General features: G+C 44.5%; 1 protein-coding gene across 1 annotated transcript in view; it reads right to left on the bottom strand.

Annotated features, from left to right (window-relative positions):
• The window catches only part of LOC119921378 (lysozyme-like protein 1), a 65,508-nt gene extending 52,597 nt beyond the window's left edge, over nt 1-12,911 (bottom strand). The window contains exon 1 of the mRNA XM_038741642.1: nt 12,827-12,911. The gene's annotated coding sequence lies outside the window, so the exon portion shown is untranslated. The remainder of the gene's footprint in view (nt 1-12,826) is intronic.
• Between the last annotated feature and the right edge of the window lie 990 nt (nt 12,912-13,901).

The following is a 13,901-nucleotide window of genomic DNA, read 5'->3' as shown; positions in this document are numbered from 1 at the left end:
TCTAGGTCAGGACAAATAGCATCTCTGAGCCCAGGGTATGGCCATCGGGATAGACCAAATGGAATTAGGGGTCTTTTCCAAGCCAATTATTTTATAAACGACGTTAAGACTAGTGACTTTCTGTACTTGTGCTTCCTTTGTTCCCTTATCTTATAGTGACCTCTGCAGAGGAAAATCTGAACATCATCATAATAAAGGAAAATGCAATTGCCTCAGTCACAAAAATCATAATAGCGGTATTTGTTAAGTGCTTACTATGTGCCAAGCACTGTAGTAAGAGCTGGGGTAGATACAAGATAACCTGGTTCCACGTGGGGCTCACAGTCTAAGTAGGAGGGAGAACAGGGATGGAATTCCCATTTTACAGCTGAGAGAACTGCAGCACAGAGAAGGTAGGGGATTGCCCAAGGTCGCACCGCAGACCGGGGTGGAGCCAGAATTAGAACCCAGGACCTCTGACAGGGCCACGTTTTTTTCACTAGGCCACCCTGCTTCCCTGAAAAAAAGTTCTGTTTTCTTATTTGGGAATATCAGTCTCCTCATCTCCACTTGCAGAACAAAGACCATTTAATGACACCCAATCAATTAGAGGTATTTACTGAGCACTTACTAAGTGGAGAGCACTGTACTAAACTCTTGGGTGCGTACAATACAGCCGAGTTGGTAGACATGCTCCCTGCCCACAATGAATTTACAGTCTATGCGCTAGAGAAGCAGCGTGGCTCAATGGAAAGAGCCCGGGCTTTGGAGTCAGAGGTCATGGGTTCAAATTCCGGCTCTGCCAACTGTCAGCTGTGTGGCTTTGGGCAAGTCACTTCACTTCCTCTGTGCCTCAGTTACTTCATCTGTAAAATGGAGATAAAGACTGTGAGCCCCACGAGGGACAACCTGACCACCTTGTAACGTCCCCAGTGCTTAGAACAGTGCTGTGCACATAGGAAGCGCTTAATAAATGCCATTATTATTATTATTATTATTATTACTACTGCTTATTACTACTATTGCTACAAGCAGAGAAGCAGAATGGCCTAGTGGACAGAGCCCGGGCCTGGGAATCAGAAGGATGTGGGTTCTAATCCCGCTCCGTCACTTATCTATTGTGTGACCTTGGGCAAGTCACTTAACCTTTCTGTGCCTCAGTTCCCTCATCTGTAAAATGGGGATTAAGACTGTAAACCCTATGTGGGATAGGGACTGTGTCCAACCCAATTATCTCGTATCTACCCCAGCGCTTAGAAAAGTGCCTGGCACATAGAAAGTGCTTAACAAATACCGTAATTATTAATACTACTACTACTATTTGCTGCCGCCACTTCTGCTATTACTATTGCTACTTCTGATGCTACTATGGAAGCAGCATGGCTCAGTGGAAAAAGCCCGGGCTTGGGAGTCAGAGGTCATGGGTTCTAATCCCAGCTCCACCACTTGTCAGCTGTGTGACTTTGGGTGACTCAACTTCTCTGTGCCTCAATTACCTCATCTGTAAAATGGGGATTAAGATTGTGAGCCTAATGTGGGACAACCTGATCAACTTGTATGCTCCCCAGCGCTTAGAATAGTGCTTTGCACATAGTAAGCACTTAACAAATGCCATCATTATTATTATTATTGTTACTACTTCTACTCCAGCTTCAGCTCCTCTAGCTGCTTCTTCTCTTGTGGCTCGTATTGGCCCAGTGCTGAGAACACAACCATAGACAAGAAGCCACATCCCTCCTAACACGTTCACCATCCCACATATACCCACCTTGCAAAATTCCTCTGAGCTTGAGGTGTGCTGGACCCTAAATCATTTAGCATTTGTCGTAGTAAGAAGACCAGGTAAGGCTGAGCCTCTCAAATGATCTGGTTCCATATCATAAACAGAAGTCAATCCATCAACTGGTCAACCGATCGTATTCATTGAGCGCTTAGTTTGTACAGAGCACTGCACTGAATGCTTGGGAGAGTATAGTTCAGTTGGTAGATACTATTCCTGCCCTCAAGAAACTTACAAAGGGGGCAGACAGATATTGAAATAAAGTAGCATGGCCTAGTGGAAAGAGCACGGGCCTGGGAATGAGAGGATCTGTGTTCTAATCCTGGCTCTGCCAATTACTTACTGTGTGATCTTGGGCACATCACTTAACTTCTCTGTGCATCAGTTTCCTCAACTGCAAAAATGGGGATTTAATACCTGTTCCCCCTTTTACTTAGGCTGTGAGCCCTATGTGGGACAGGGACTGAGTCCAACCTAATTGATTTGTATCTACCCCAATGCTACAGTGCACGACTCACTGTATGAATTTTAATAATAATAATAATAATAATGGCATTTGTAAAGTGCTTACTATGTGCCAAGCACTGTTCTAAGCACTGGGGGGGGCGGGGAATAGAAGGTAATCAGGTTGTCCCACATGGGGCCTACAGTCTTAATCCCCATTTTCCAGATGAGATAACTGAGGCCTAGAGAAGTTAAGCGACTTGCCCAAAGTCACACAGCTGACAAGTGGTGGAGCCGGGATTAGAACCCATGACTGCTGACTCCCAAGCCTGTGCTCTTTCTACTGAGCCATGCAGGTAAGGGACAACTGAGCATAGATATAATAATAATAATGGTATTTGTTAAGTGCTTACTATTTGCAAAGCACTGTTCTAAGCACTGGGGAGGTTACAAGGTGATCAGGTTGTCCCATGGGGGGCTCACAGTTTCAATCCCCATTTTACAGATGAGGTAACGGGCACAGAGAAGTGAAGTGACTTGACCAAAGTCACACAGCTGACAGTTGGCAGAGCTGGGATTTGAACCCATGACCTCTGACTCCAAAGCCCGGGCTCTTTCCACCGAGCCACACTGTATAAGTACTGTGGGGGTGGGATATGGGGGTTACCTAAGTGCTTAGGTATGATTCTAAGTACATAGGAGTGGTAGTTGAGATGGGGAAAAGTTGGATTGATGAGAGCTTAATAGAGGAAGGCTTCCTGGAGGAGATATTTTTCAGTAGGGCTTTGAAAATGGGGAGAGTGCTGGGCTGTCAGCTATGTAGGGGAAGGGTGTTTCAAACGGAGGAAGGATGTGAGCAAAGGGTCAATGGCAAGTGAAGGGAGTTGGAGGTACAGTGAGTAAAGGGGAGAGGATAAGTAATAATAATTGTGGTATTTGAGAAGCACTTTTTATGCGCCAGGCACTGTACTAAGCGCTGGACTAGATTCAAGGAAATCATGTTGGACACAGTCCCTGTCCCACGTAGAGCCCATGGTCTTAATCCCCAATTTATAGATGAGGTAACCGAGGCACAGAGAAGTTAAGAGACTTGCCCAAGGTCATACAGCAGACAAGTGGTGAAGCCAGTTCCTTCAGACTCTCAGGCCTGAGCTCTATCCCCTAGGTCACCCTGCTTCTCTGCTAAGCACCAAATGTAATTGCTCCCCAATTTTTGACTCAGACCTTTATTCATAATCCACTGCCAGGAATATTGAATTTTCTAGATAAAGCCAGATGTTGTTTCCAACATCTCAGCTAAAGGCAGATGGCATCTCAGACTCCCTCATCAGCACGTGGATGCAGATAAACGAGAGCGTGGTGGTAAATTTAAGATACAAATTCCAAATTCCCCATTTCCATCCATTCTGTGGAAAAGACACCGGCTGTCCAAGTGTTTTGCTGCAGCTCTTGGTATTTCCAAACAGCAATCTGATGAAGACTTAACTGTTTTTAAAAATTCATCTTTGACACAATCCCTGCCCTCCTGGAGCTTTCAGTCCAAGAAGGGAGAGAAGTCAAACGCAAAAACACAATCATGTAGTTTGACTTAAAATGGGAGGGCTTGGGACAAAAAAACTCCCTAAGGAAACAGTAAGTCCCCATTGTTCACGGATTCAAGCATTTAGTAGTGCTCTGCAATAAATAATCAATAAATACGATTGAATGAATGAATTTATTTTGGGTCTCCAGTTTACTTTCATGCAACCCTCTCTGTTGCTACAACCTCAGTCAATGGCACAATACCTTGATTTTTTTTTCCTATTTTAAACTGAAATAATGCCAGTCTCTCACTAGCTTTTTACAGTGGTAGTCTCCCACTGTGACTCCAATCCATCATAAAATGCCCTCCCCTCACACGGCTTTCGTCAAAACATCACCATTCCATCTGAACATCTGTTCTTTATTTATGCCCTGCTCCAAACTAGCAATGTTAGGTCCAAGTTGCATTAATTCTACTCTAAGCTTGCTCCTCACAGCTCACTACTGGAAAGTCTCCTAACAGAGTGGAAACTTACCCTCCTTTCTCCATCAGTTTTAATGATGCACTATTTATAAGGCTGCTAGTGGTGCCATTTTTTCCTAATATAACCCTTGTGGGCAGAGGACAGATAAACAGATAACAGAACTATATGTAGATAGTTATACAGAGATCTCCCTAAGGACTCAGGTGAAATCACTCAAGCAAGAGTATTTATTGAGTGCTTAGTCTGTGCAGAGGGCTGTACCGACCACTTGGAAGAGTTAAATAGACGAGATTCCTGCCCTCATGGAGGGGGAAGCATCTGAGTTTAAAATTGTGTCCCTAATTGCTAATAAAGGGAAAAGGTAAGTACCTTACAGCTCAAGGGTGAGGACTTATGTTTGTAGGTGATGCAATCAGAAATATGGGGTTCTTCTGTGGCAATGAGGTGACTCTTGAGAGTCTTCGGAGGAAGAACGATTGTTTCTGGCAATTTGCTCCTGGTTAATAATAATAATAGCAGCATAATATCAGCTTGTTTGGGTTTGTACATAAGCTCATTATGGGCAGGGAACGTGTCTGCTAATTCTGTTATGTCCTGTGAGCTCGTTGTTGGGTAGGGATTGTCTCTGTTGCTGAATTGTACTTTCCATGTGCTTAGTACAGTGCTCTGTATACAGAAAGTGATCAATAAATATGATTGAATGACTGAGTGAATGTAAGGTCTGTCTCGCCCTCTAAACACATTGTGGGCAGGGAATGTGTCGGCTTATTGTTGTACTATATTCTCCCCGGGGCATAGTATAGTGCTCTGCACACAGTAAATACTTAATACCCTTGATTGATTGACTTAAATTCCATACTTAAGCCATCTCAAAATGCAGACGGCTTCTTGATCTAAAGAACCCCTTTTTATTTGTTGCGAATGAATGAACCTGTCCAAACCTAAATTGCAAAAGCTGGTGTCGTTTGTAGCATCCCCATATGTAGTTGTTGCCTCCTCATCTCAGAAGGAGAAAAGGGTTTTACCCCAAAATGCTCCAAAAGTGTGTGATCTCAGGAGAGGACTATCCAGCAGAGTGAGTTCTGATAGAAGGCAACAGGATCTTTCTGCGTGATTCACACTCAGAGCCACTCTGGAAAACACCCTATCGAGGCATTCATTCATTCATTCATTCAATCATATTTATTGAGCGCTATGTGCCGAGCACTGTACTAAGCGCTTGGAAAGTACAAGTTGGCAACATATAGAGACGGTCCCTACCCAACAGTGGGCTCACAGTCTAGAAGGGGGAGACAGACAGCAAAACAAACCATATTAACAAAATAAAACAGAATAAATATGTACAAATAAAATAGAGTAATAAATACATACAAACATATATACATATATACAAGAGTTGTGCGGAGGGGAAGGAGGTAACGTGGCGGGGATGGGGAGACTCAGTCTTGGAAGGCCTCCTGGAGGAGGTGAGCTTTCAGTAGGGCTTTGAAGGGAGGAGGGCTTTGAAGGAAGGAAAGACTTCAAGACTTGCAGTCCCCATGCTTCAGTAGATTTAAAATGAGGACAGCCCCTTTAAAAGTGTCTTGGGTTACTTCAGTCATTCATTCAACCATATTTGAGTGCTTACTGTGTGCAGAGCACTGTGCGAAGCACTTGGGAGAGTACAATATAATAATAAACAGACATTCCCTACCCACAGTGAGCTTAGGGTTTAGAGGGGGAGACAGGCATTAGTGTAAGTAAATTAATTACAGATATGTACGTAAGTGCTGTGGGGCTGGGAGGGAGCACTGACTGAAGGAAGTAAGTCAGAGTGACTTAGAAGGGAGAAGAGGAAAGGAGGGCTTAGTCAGGGAAGGCCTCGGAGTAGATGTGCCTTCAACAAAGCTGTGAAGTAGGGGAGACTAATTGTCTGTGGGATTGGAGATGGGAGGTCATTCCAGGCCAGAGGTAGGACACGGGCGAGAAGTCAACAGTGAAATTGAGGGGATTGAGGTGCAGTGAGAAGGTAAGCATTAGAGGAGAAAACTGTCCAGGCTGGGCTGTAGTAGGAGAGTAGTGAAGTGAGGTAGGAGGGGGAAGGTGATGGAATGCTTTGAAGCCAAGATTGAGGAGTTTTTGTTTGATATGGAGGTGGATGGGCAACCACTGGAGTTTCTTGAGGAGTGGGGAAAAGAATCCTGAACATTTCTGTAGAAAAGTGATTCGGAAAGCAGAGTGTAGTATGGACTGGAACAGGGAGAGGCAGGAGGCTGGGTGGTCAGCAAGGAAGTTGATAGTGTAATCAAGGTGGGATAGGGTAAGTGATTGGATTAATGTGGTTACAGTTTGGGTGGAGAGAAAAGGGCAGATTTTAACAGAATAGGTGGAGCGGACAGGATATAGTGATCAACTGAATATGTGGGTTGAATGAGAGAGGAGTCAAGCATAATGCCAAGGTTAAGGGCTTGTGAGACGGGAAGGATGGTGGTGCAGTGATGGGAAAGTCGGGGGATGACAATCGACCAATCAATCAGTTGTATTTACTGAGTGCTTACTGTGTGCAGAGCTTGGGAGAGTACAACAGACACGTTACCTGCCCACGATGAGCTTACAGTCGAGAGGGGGACAGTTATAAGGGGACCATTTAAGTGGGCAATTTGCTAACACTACTGAGTAGCTCCACTGGCCATTTTATTCCATCGACATGGAAGTCAGAGATATATTGTCATAACATGTAAAACTGTTTATTGTTCCCTGTAGCTGCAGAAGCTGGCTCAGTCAGGGGAAGAGATCAGTTCCCAGATCAGAGCTGCTTCTCTGTATAATTAATCTGCATTTCAGAGACAGTCAGGGGGAAACAAAGAAAGATGAGGAGGCGGAGAGCTCCATATCTGGGGTTTTCTTATTATTATATAGTGTGTAAGTGCTTACTATGTTCCAGGCAATGTACTAACCGCTGGGGTAGATACAAGCTAATCAGGTTGGACACAGAACAGGTCCCACATGGGGCTCATGGTCTTAATCCCCTTGTGGGACAGGGACTGCATCTGGTTTGACTGGACTTGTATCTACCCCATGGCTTGACATGTAGTAAGTGCTTAAATACCACAAATAAAAAAAAACAAAAACCCCCGCCAATGAAAAATATTTATCTAAACATCCCCAGGACAGTATCTAAGAAACTAGGTTGAACCTAGACATAATACTGGAATGTGTGTGTGTGTGTATCATATCTATATAAATCTTATAGAATGTGTAGGAAATACCTTCCCAAAATTGAATTTATATTTTGTTTCTGCAGGACCTTCTTTGTGGGGTTGAGTCTCTTGGAAAGAGCTGTGGGAAGCCCAGGTAAATCCAAACTCAAGAAGGATCAAGGATTTTCTGTTTTGGAGGGGGAGTTTTGAATGGTAAAGGACAGCACTGAGATCACATTCCCCAGCTGTGAGTTTCCAGGGTAACGTTCACCCCGTCAAATTCCTGCAAGACTCCTTGGTACGTTCTGCTCACACTGGTCATTAAAATTGGCTCCAGGAGGCTGGCTTCCTATAATGATGTTTTTCATCTGCTAGCAGAAGGCTCATTTTTTAGGTTACAGCGTTGGCGGGGATGGGAGGGAGGCAGAGCCCAGAATACGAGATAGCCATTTTATGCTGGACTGGTCCCTGCAGTAAATGCCTATAGTGCTTAGTACAGTATCAGGCACACAGTAAGTGCTTAAATACCATAATTATTCTTACATTCTCAGGCTTGGGAGGGTGACAGGTTGATCAGCGAATCAGTGGTATTTATAGAGCGCTTACTGTGTGCAGACATTGTACCGATATAACAAAGCTGGTAGACGCGTTTTCTGCCACAAAGAAGCTTTACAGTCTAGACGTCACTGAGCTGGAAGGTATTAGTTCCTCTCCTTTAGGGACAGGCACCAACTCAATATCCCAGGTGGGCAGAAACGTGCCACCACACTGCCACTCAGAGCATCCAAGAGGAGCAGTGTGAGCTTGTGGACAAAGCACAGGCCTGGGATTCAGAAGGACCTGGATTCTAATCCCAGGTCCACCACTTATTTGCTGTGGGGGCTTGGGCAAATGACTTCACTTCTCTCCTTCACTTCTCCTCACTCACATCTTGAATGCTTTCCATCACCTCGCCCCCTCCTACCTCACCTCCCTTCTCTCCTTCTCCAGCCCAGCCCACACCCTCCGCTCCTCTGCCACTAACCTCCTCACTGGGACTCATTCTCGCCTGTCTCACCATCGACCTCTGACCCACGTCCTTCCCCTGGCCTGGAATGCCCTCCCTCCACACATCCGCCAAATTAGCTCTCTTCCTTCCTTCATAGCCCTATTGAGAGCTCACCTCCTCCAGGAGGCCTTCCCAGACTGAATCCCTTTTTCCCTCTCCTCCTTCTTATCCCCCCTACCCTACCTCCTTACCCTCCCCACAGCACTTGTATATATTTGTTCAGATTACTCTATTTTACTTGTACATATTCACTATTTTATTTATTTTGCTAATGATGTGCATATAGCTTTAATTCTATTTACTCTGATGGTTTTGACACCTGTCTACATGTTTTGGTTCGTTGTCTGTCTCCCCCTTCTAGGCTGTGAGCCCATTGTTGGGTAGGGACCGTCTCTGTATGTTGCCACCTTGCACTTCCCAAGTGCTTAGTACAGTGGTCTGCATACAGTAAGTGCTCAATAAATATGATTGATTGAATGAATGTCCCTCAGTTCCCTCATCTGTAAAATACAGATTTAGACTGTGAGCCTCATGTGGGACAGAGACTGTGTCCAAAACTGATTAGCTTGTATCTACCGCAGCGCTAAGTGCTTAACAAATGCCATAAAAAAGAGCAAGACAGTGGTAGCAGTAATAGTAGGAGTATCTTTTGACTGCCCACTTGGTACAGAAATACAAACCAATGAAGTGACATATTTCCTGCCAATACTAAGAATAGTGATATCTGTTAAATCCTATGTGCCAAGCACTGTACTAAGGACTGAGATAAGTAAAATTTGATCAGATAAGAAACACCTGAGGATCACAATCTAAGACGGATAGAAAACTGGTATTCTATCCTCATTTTACAGATAGAAAACCAAGGCTTAAAGAAGGGACTTAACCAAAGTCATGCAGCAGGTAAGTGGGGAAGCCAGGATTAGAATCCAGGTCTCCTAAATCCTAGCTCCACACTCTAGTCACTAGGTCTACTCTGCTTCTACATTCATTCAATCATATTTATTGAGTGTTTACTGTGTGGAGAACACTGTACTAAGTGCTTGGGAAGTACAAGTTAGCAACATATACAGACGGTCCCTACCCAACAATGGGCTCACAGTCTAGAAGGGGGAGACAGACAACAAAACATGTAGACAGGTGTCAAAACCATTAGAGTAAATAGAATTATAGCTATATGCACATCATTAGCAAAATAGAATAGTAAATATGTACAAGTAAAATAGAGTAATAAATCTGTACAAACATATATACAGGTGCTTTGGGGAGGGGAAGGAGGTAGGGCTGGGGGGGATGGGGAGGAGGCGAGGAAAAAGGGGGCTCAGTCTGGGAAGGCCTCTTGGAAGAGGTGAGCTCTCAGTAGAGCTTTGAAGGGAGGAAGGGCCTGTTCCTTGCTCTCCCCTCTCATGCTTGGAACTCCCTGCCGCTTCAAATAATCTAGACCAGTTAACTTCCCCAGTTCCCATCTTCAAAACCTGCCTTAAAAAAAAACCAAACAAAAAACACACTTCACCCAAGAAACTTTCCCCTGACCTATTTTCTTTTTAGCATATTAGGCACTCACAGCACTATTACTGCAGCACTTATTCCTTTGTTCATTTAACCATTTTTACATTCTTTTTGGCCTATCTAAATAATTGTTGAGCGTATTTTCAATGGAAATAATACATTGACTCTAGAACTTAAACTGAACCACTTTCGTATTTTTAAATCAAGAAAACTCTATGGATACACTACCAGAACGATCGCAGATGGAGAGCAGGGAGTTCGGGGAAAGATGTGTTCATGGTGTCGCTATGGGTTGGAAACGACTCGACGGCGTAAGACAAGATAAGAAGTGCAGCCTCAGCCACATGGGGTTCACAGTCTAAAGTAGGAGGGAGGAAATGTTATCCCCATTTTACAGTTGAGGAAACAAACACAGAGAAGTTAAGTGACTTGCCAAGGTCACACAGCAAGCAATCAACAGATCTGGGATTAGAACCCAGGTCCTTCTGGCTCCCAGCCCCATGATCTCTCTACTAGGCCTTCTGGAGAAGATGTGGTAAGTGTGCGGTAAGTTAGTGCTACAGCAATCCAATGAAACCTCTAAAGGAACACAAGACAAAGCGAAGGAAAGGTGAATGTGGGTGGGGTAGGGCTGCCCTCATTCCATCTTTTTTTAAAATGGTATTTGTTAAATACGTACTATGTGCCGGGCACTGTTCTAAGCACTGGCATGGATAAGGTAATCAGGCTGTAGAGCATTGGCCTGGGAGCCAGAAGGTCATGGGTTCTAATCCCAGATACATCACTTGACTTGTGTGACCTTGGGCAAGTCACCTTACTTCTCTGTGCCTCAGTTACCTCATCTGTAAAATGGGGATTGAGACTGTGAGCCCCATGTGGAACAAGGACTGTGTCCAACCCGATTTGCACACCCCACCCACACCCCAGTAGAGTGCCTGATGGATAGTATGAGCTTAACACAAATATTATTATTAGGTTGGACATGATCTCTGTCCCTCGTGGGGCTCACTGCCTTAATCCTCCTTTTATAGGTGAGGTAACAGACACAGAGAAGTGTAGTGATTTGCCCAAGATCTCACAGCAGACAAGTGACAGAACCAGGACTAGAACCCAGGACCTTCTGAGTCCCAGGCCTATGTTCTATCCACTAGGCCATGCTGAAAGGAGGAAATCCTTTTTTCCCTTAGCTCCCCACCACCACACTACCTGTCCTCTCCAGGGGCAGGTTTTTTTCTGAGTTCATTTCTGAGTCGCATCACAGCCACATAACATGTCCGCTTCACTACCTCTTGGAGAGAAGCCAGGGCTAGAAATTAATGCTGGATCATGCTGCAGTGCGAAAACAAAATATGGGGCCCAGAGAGTTGTTGCCTAGCAAAAGAGGACCTCTTCAAACTAAAGGACATCTTCAAACTCAGATTAGCTAGAGAAACGTCTTATTCTAAGATAAAATAATTTTTTTTCAAAATGAAAACTGACTGGGGCTTTAGATCGGAATTAAAAGAATGTTATACTCTAGGTCTCCCTTTCTCCCTTCTCCACCTCACCCTAAGGGTCCCAAATCTGTGAAACCCAGTCTGATTTCACTGTTCATTTCACCATTCCTCCCTCCTCCTCCATCTCCATCTCTTCCTCCACTGACTCCTTCTCCTCCTCCTCTTCCAGATTCCTAGAATCTGAAACCAAGACCCCAAAAAGCACTTGATTCAGAATATAACCCCAGTTCTTCCACTTGTTGGCTGTGAGCCCTTGTGCAAGTCACTTAACTTCTTTCTGCCTCAGTTACCTCTCCTGTAAAATGGGGATTAAGGTTGTGAGCCCTATGTGGGACAGAGACGGTGTCCAACCTGATTAACTTGTATCTCCTCCACTGCTTAGTACAGTGCCTGGCACATGGTAAGTGTTTAACAAATACTATGAAAACTACAACAACAACAACAAAATATTTCTAATTCCCACATAGACACAGTTTTGAATTGCACAAGAGATAACACCAGCTGAAAGATAGACTGTTTGGAATAAACCAGGATGAATGGGCCTGGTTCCCCCTCCACGATGCTTTGCTAAACAAAGCAACCACTCTGATCTTCCTCCTGGGAGGTCTGGCCATCAACACCCGCAAAACTGGCCATATGCCTCCACCTGTACCCCAAAACAGGCCACCTGCATCTCCAGAATCATTCACCTCTCTAAATGATTTTAACTCCACATACCATTTTTTTTTTAGAAAAAATGGTATTTGTTAAGTGCTTACTATGTGCCAGACATTGTACTAAGTACTGAGGTATCTACAAGTTAATCAGGTTGGACATATCCTTAATCCCCATTTTACAGATGTGAAAACTGAGGCACAGAGAAATGAAGTGACTTGGCCAAGGTCACACAAGCAGACAAGTGGCAGCAGGATTTGAACCCAGGTCCTTCTGACTCCCAAGCCTGTGCTCTATCCACCAGACCACACTGCTTCCCACACTGCCTGTGGGAAATTGCCAAGCTCTGTTGTTTCTACCTTCCTAAAGGTCTACAAAGAGGCTGAAGTCTTTTTTTCAAAGAAAAATACCCACAGGCAAAATGATCCCCAAGTAGCACAAGGAACCCAGTTCTACTGTGAAGTGGCTGTTGATAAACTCACCAATCATGTCCTACCACAGTGCCTTGAAACACCAATCCCACCCAACAAAGGTGACTTGGGAAACTGATTTCAAAGCAACGCTTGATTAGGAAATTATCAGACCTTTGGAATGACAAAGCAAGCCCTCTTTCTCTGAGAGCCTCCTTATTCAATGCCAAGAAAACCTTTTGCATAAGTATTCTTCCAGCCAAAGTCCAGGAAAATAATTGCACTTCATGACAAAAATCAGCTCCTTGATTATTCATGTCTCACCTCTATTTTCTTTCCTGCAGCAGCTGGCTCTTGGAACAGACTGAAAATATGGTTTCTTCAAAAATGCCGGTACAGAAAGCAGGCCTTCTGTAAGTCATTCAGGAAGCACTGCAAATACAAACAACCTTCTCTTCCTTCTCCTGCATCTCCTCCATGGACTCCTTCTCCTCCCCCTCTTCTAGAAATTGGAGACCATCAATTAGGAGGTTAATAATCCCCACTAAATAATCCCCACCTGGCAACCTCAATCAATCAGTGAGTGCTTACAGTGTGCAGAGAGCGGCAGGACTGGGGCTCAGGTGATGGTGGTGAAGGATCTGCCCAAAGGAATACATTCTAGGGCTAGTGGTTTGCTCTGTGTCCCTCCGTTGTCTCTGGCAATTGTGTTCATTCATTCGATCGTATTTATTGAGTGCTTACTGTGTGCAGAACACTGTGCAACCTGAGGCACTGAACAGAGGCTCAGTGCATCGTAAAGTATACACAGAAGATGTTTTTGTGTGAGACTCTTAAGTGACTGTGGCATTTCTTTTTAATGGTATTCCTTAAGTGCTTACAAGGTGCCAGTCACTGTACTAAGCACCAGGGTAAATACCAGCTAATCAGGTTCATTCATTCATTCAATCGTATTTATTGAGCGCTTACTGTGTGCAGAGCACTGCACTAAGCGCTTGGGAAGTACAAGTTGGCAACATATAGAGACGGTTCCTACCCAACAGGGGGCTCACAGTCTAGGTTGGACACAGACCATGTCTCACATGGGGCTTACAGTCTTAATCCCCATTTTACAGATGAGGTAAAGGAGGCACAGAGAAGTGAAGTGACTTGCCCAAGGTCACACAGCAGGCAAGAGGTGGAGCCAGGATTCGAACCTGGGTCCTTCTGGTTCCCAGCCCCAAGCTCTATCCACTAGACCCTGCTGCTTCTCTAGTTGTGGACTCTAGTTTTGTACAGTTAATAATAATAATAATGATGATGATGGCATTTGTTAAATACTTACTATGTGCAAAGCACTGTTCTAATCACTGGGGTAGATACAAGGTAATCAGGGTGTCCCACGTAGGGCTCACAGGTT

The sequence above is a fragment of the Tachyglossus aculeatus genome, chromosome 2, assembly GCF_015852505.1.
Source record: "Tachyglossus aculeatus isolate mTacAcu1 chromosome 2, mTacAcu1.pri, whole genome shotgun sequence".
Taxonomy (NCBI): domain Eukaryota; kingdom Metazoa; phylum Chordata; class Mammalia; order Monotremata; family Tachyglossidae; genus Tachyglossus; species Tachyglossus aculeatus.
The sequence above is the reverse complement of the archived record's forward strand: the minus strand, read 5'-3'. Positions and strand labels throughout refer to the sequence as shown.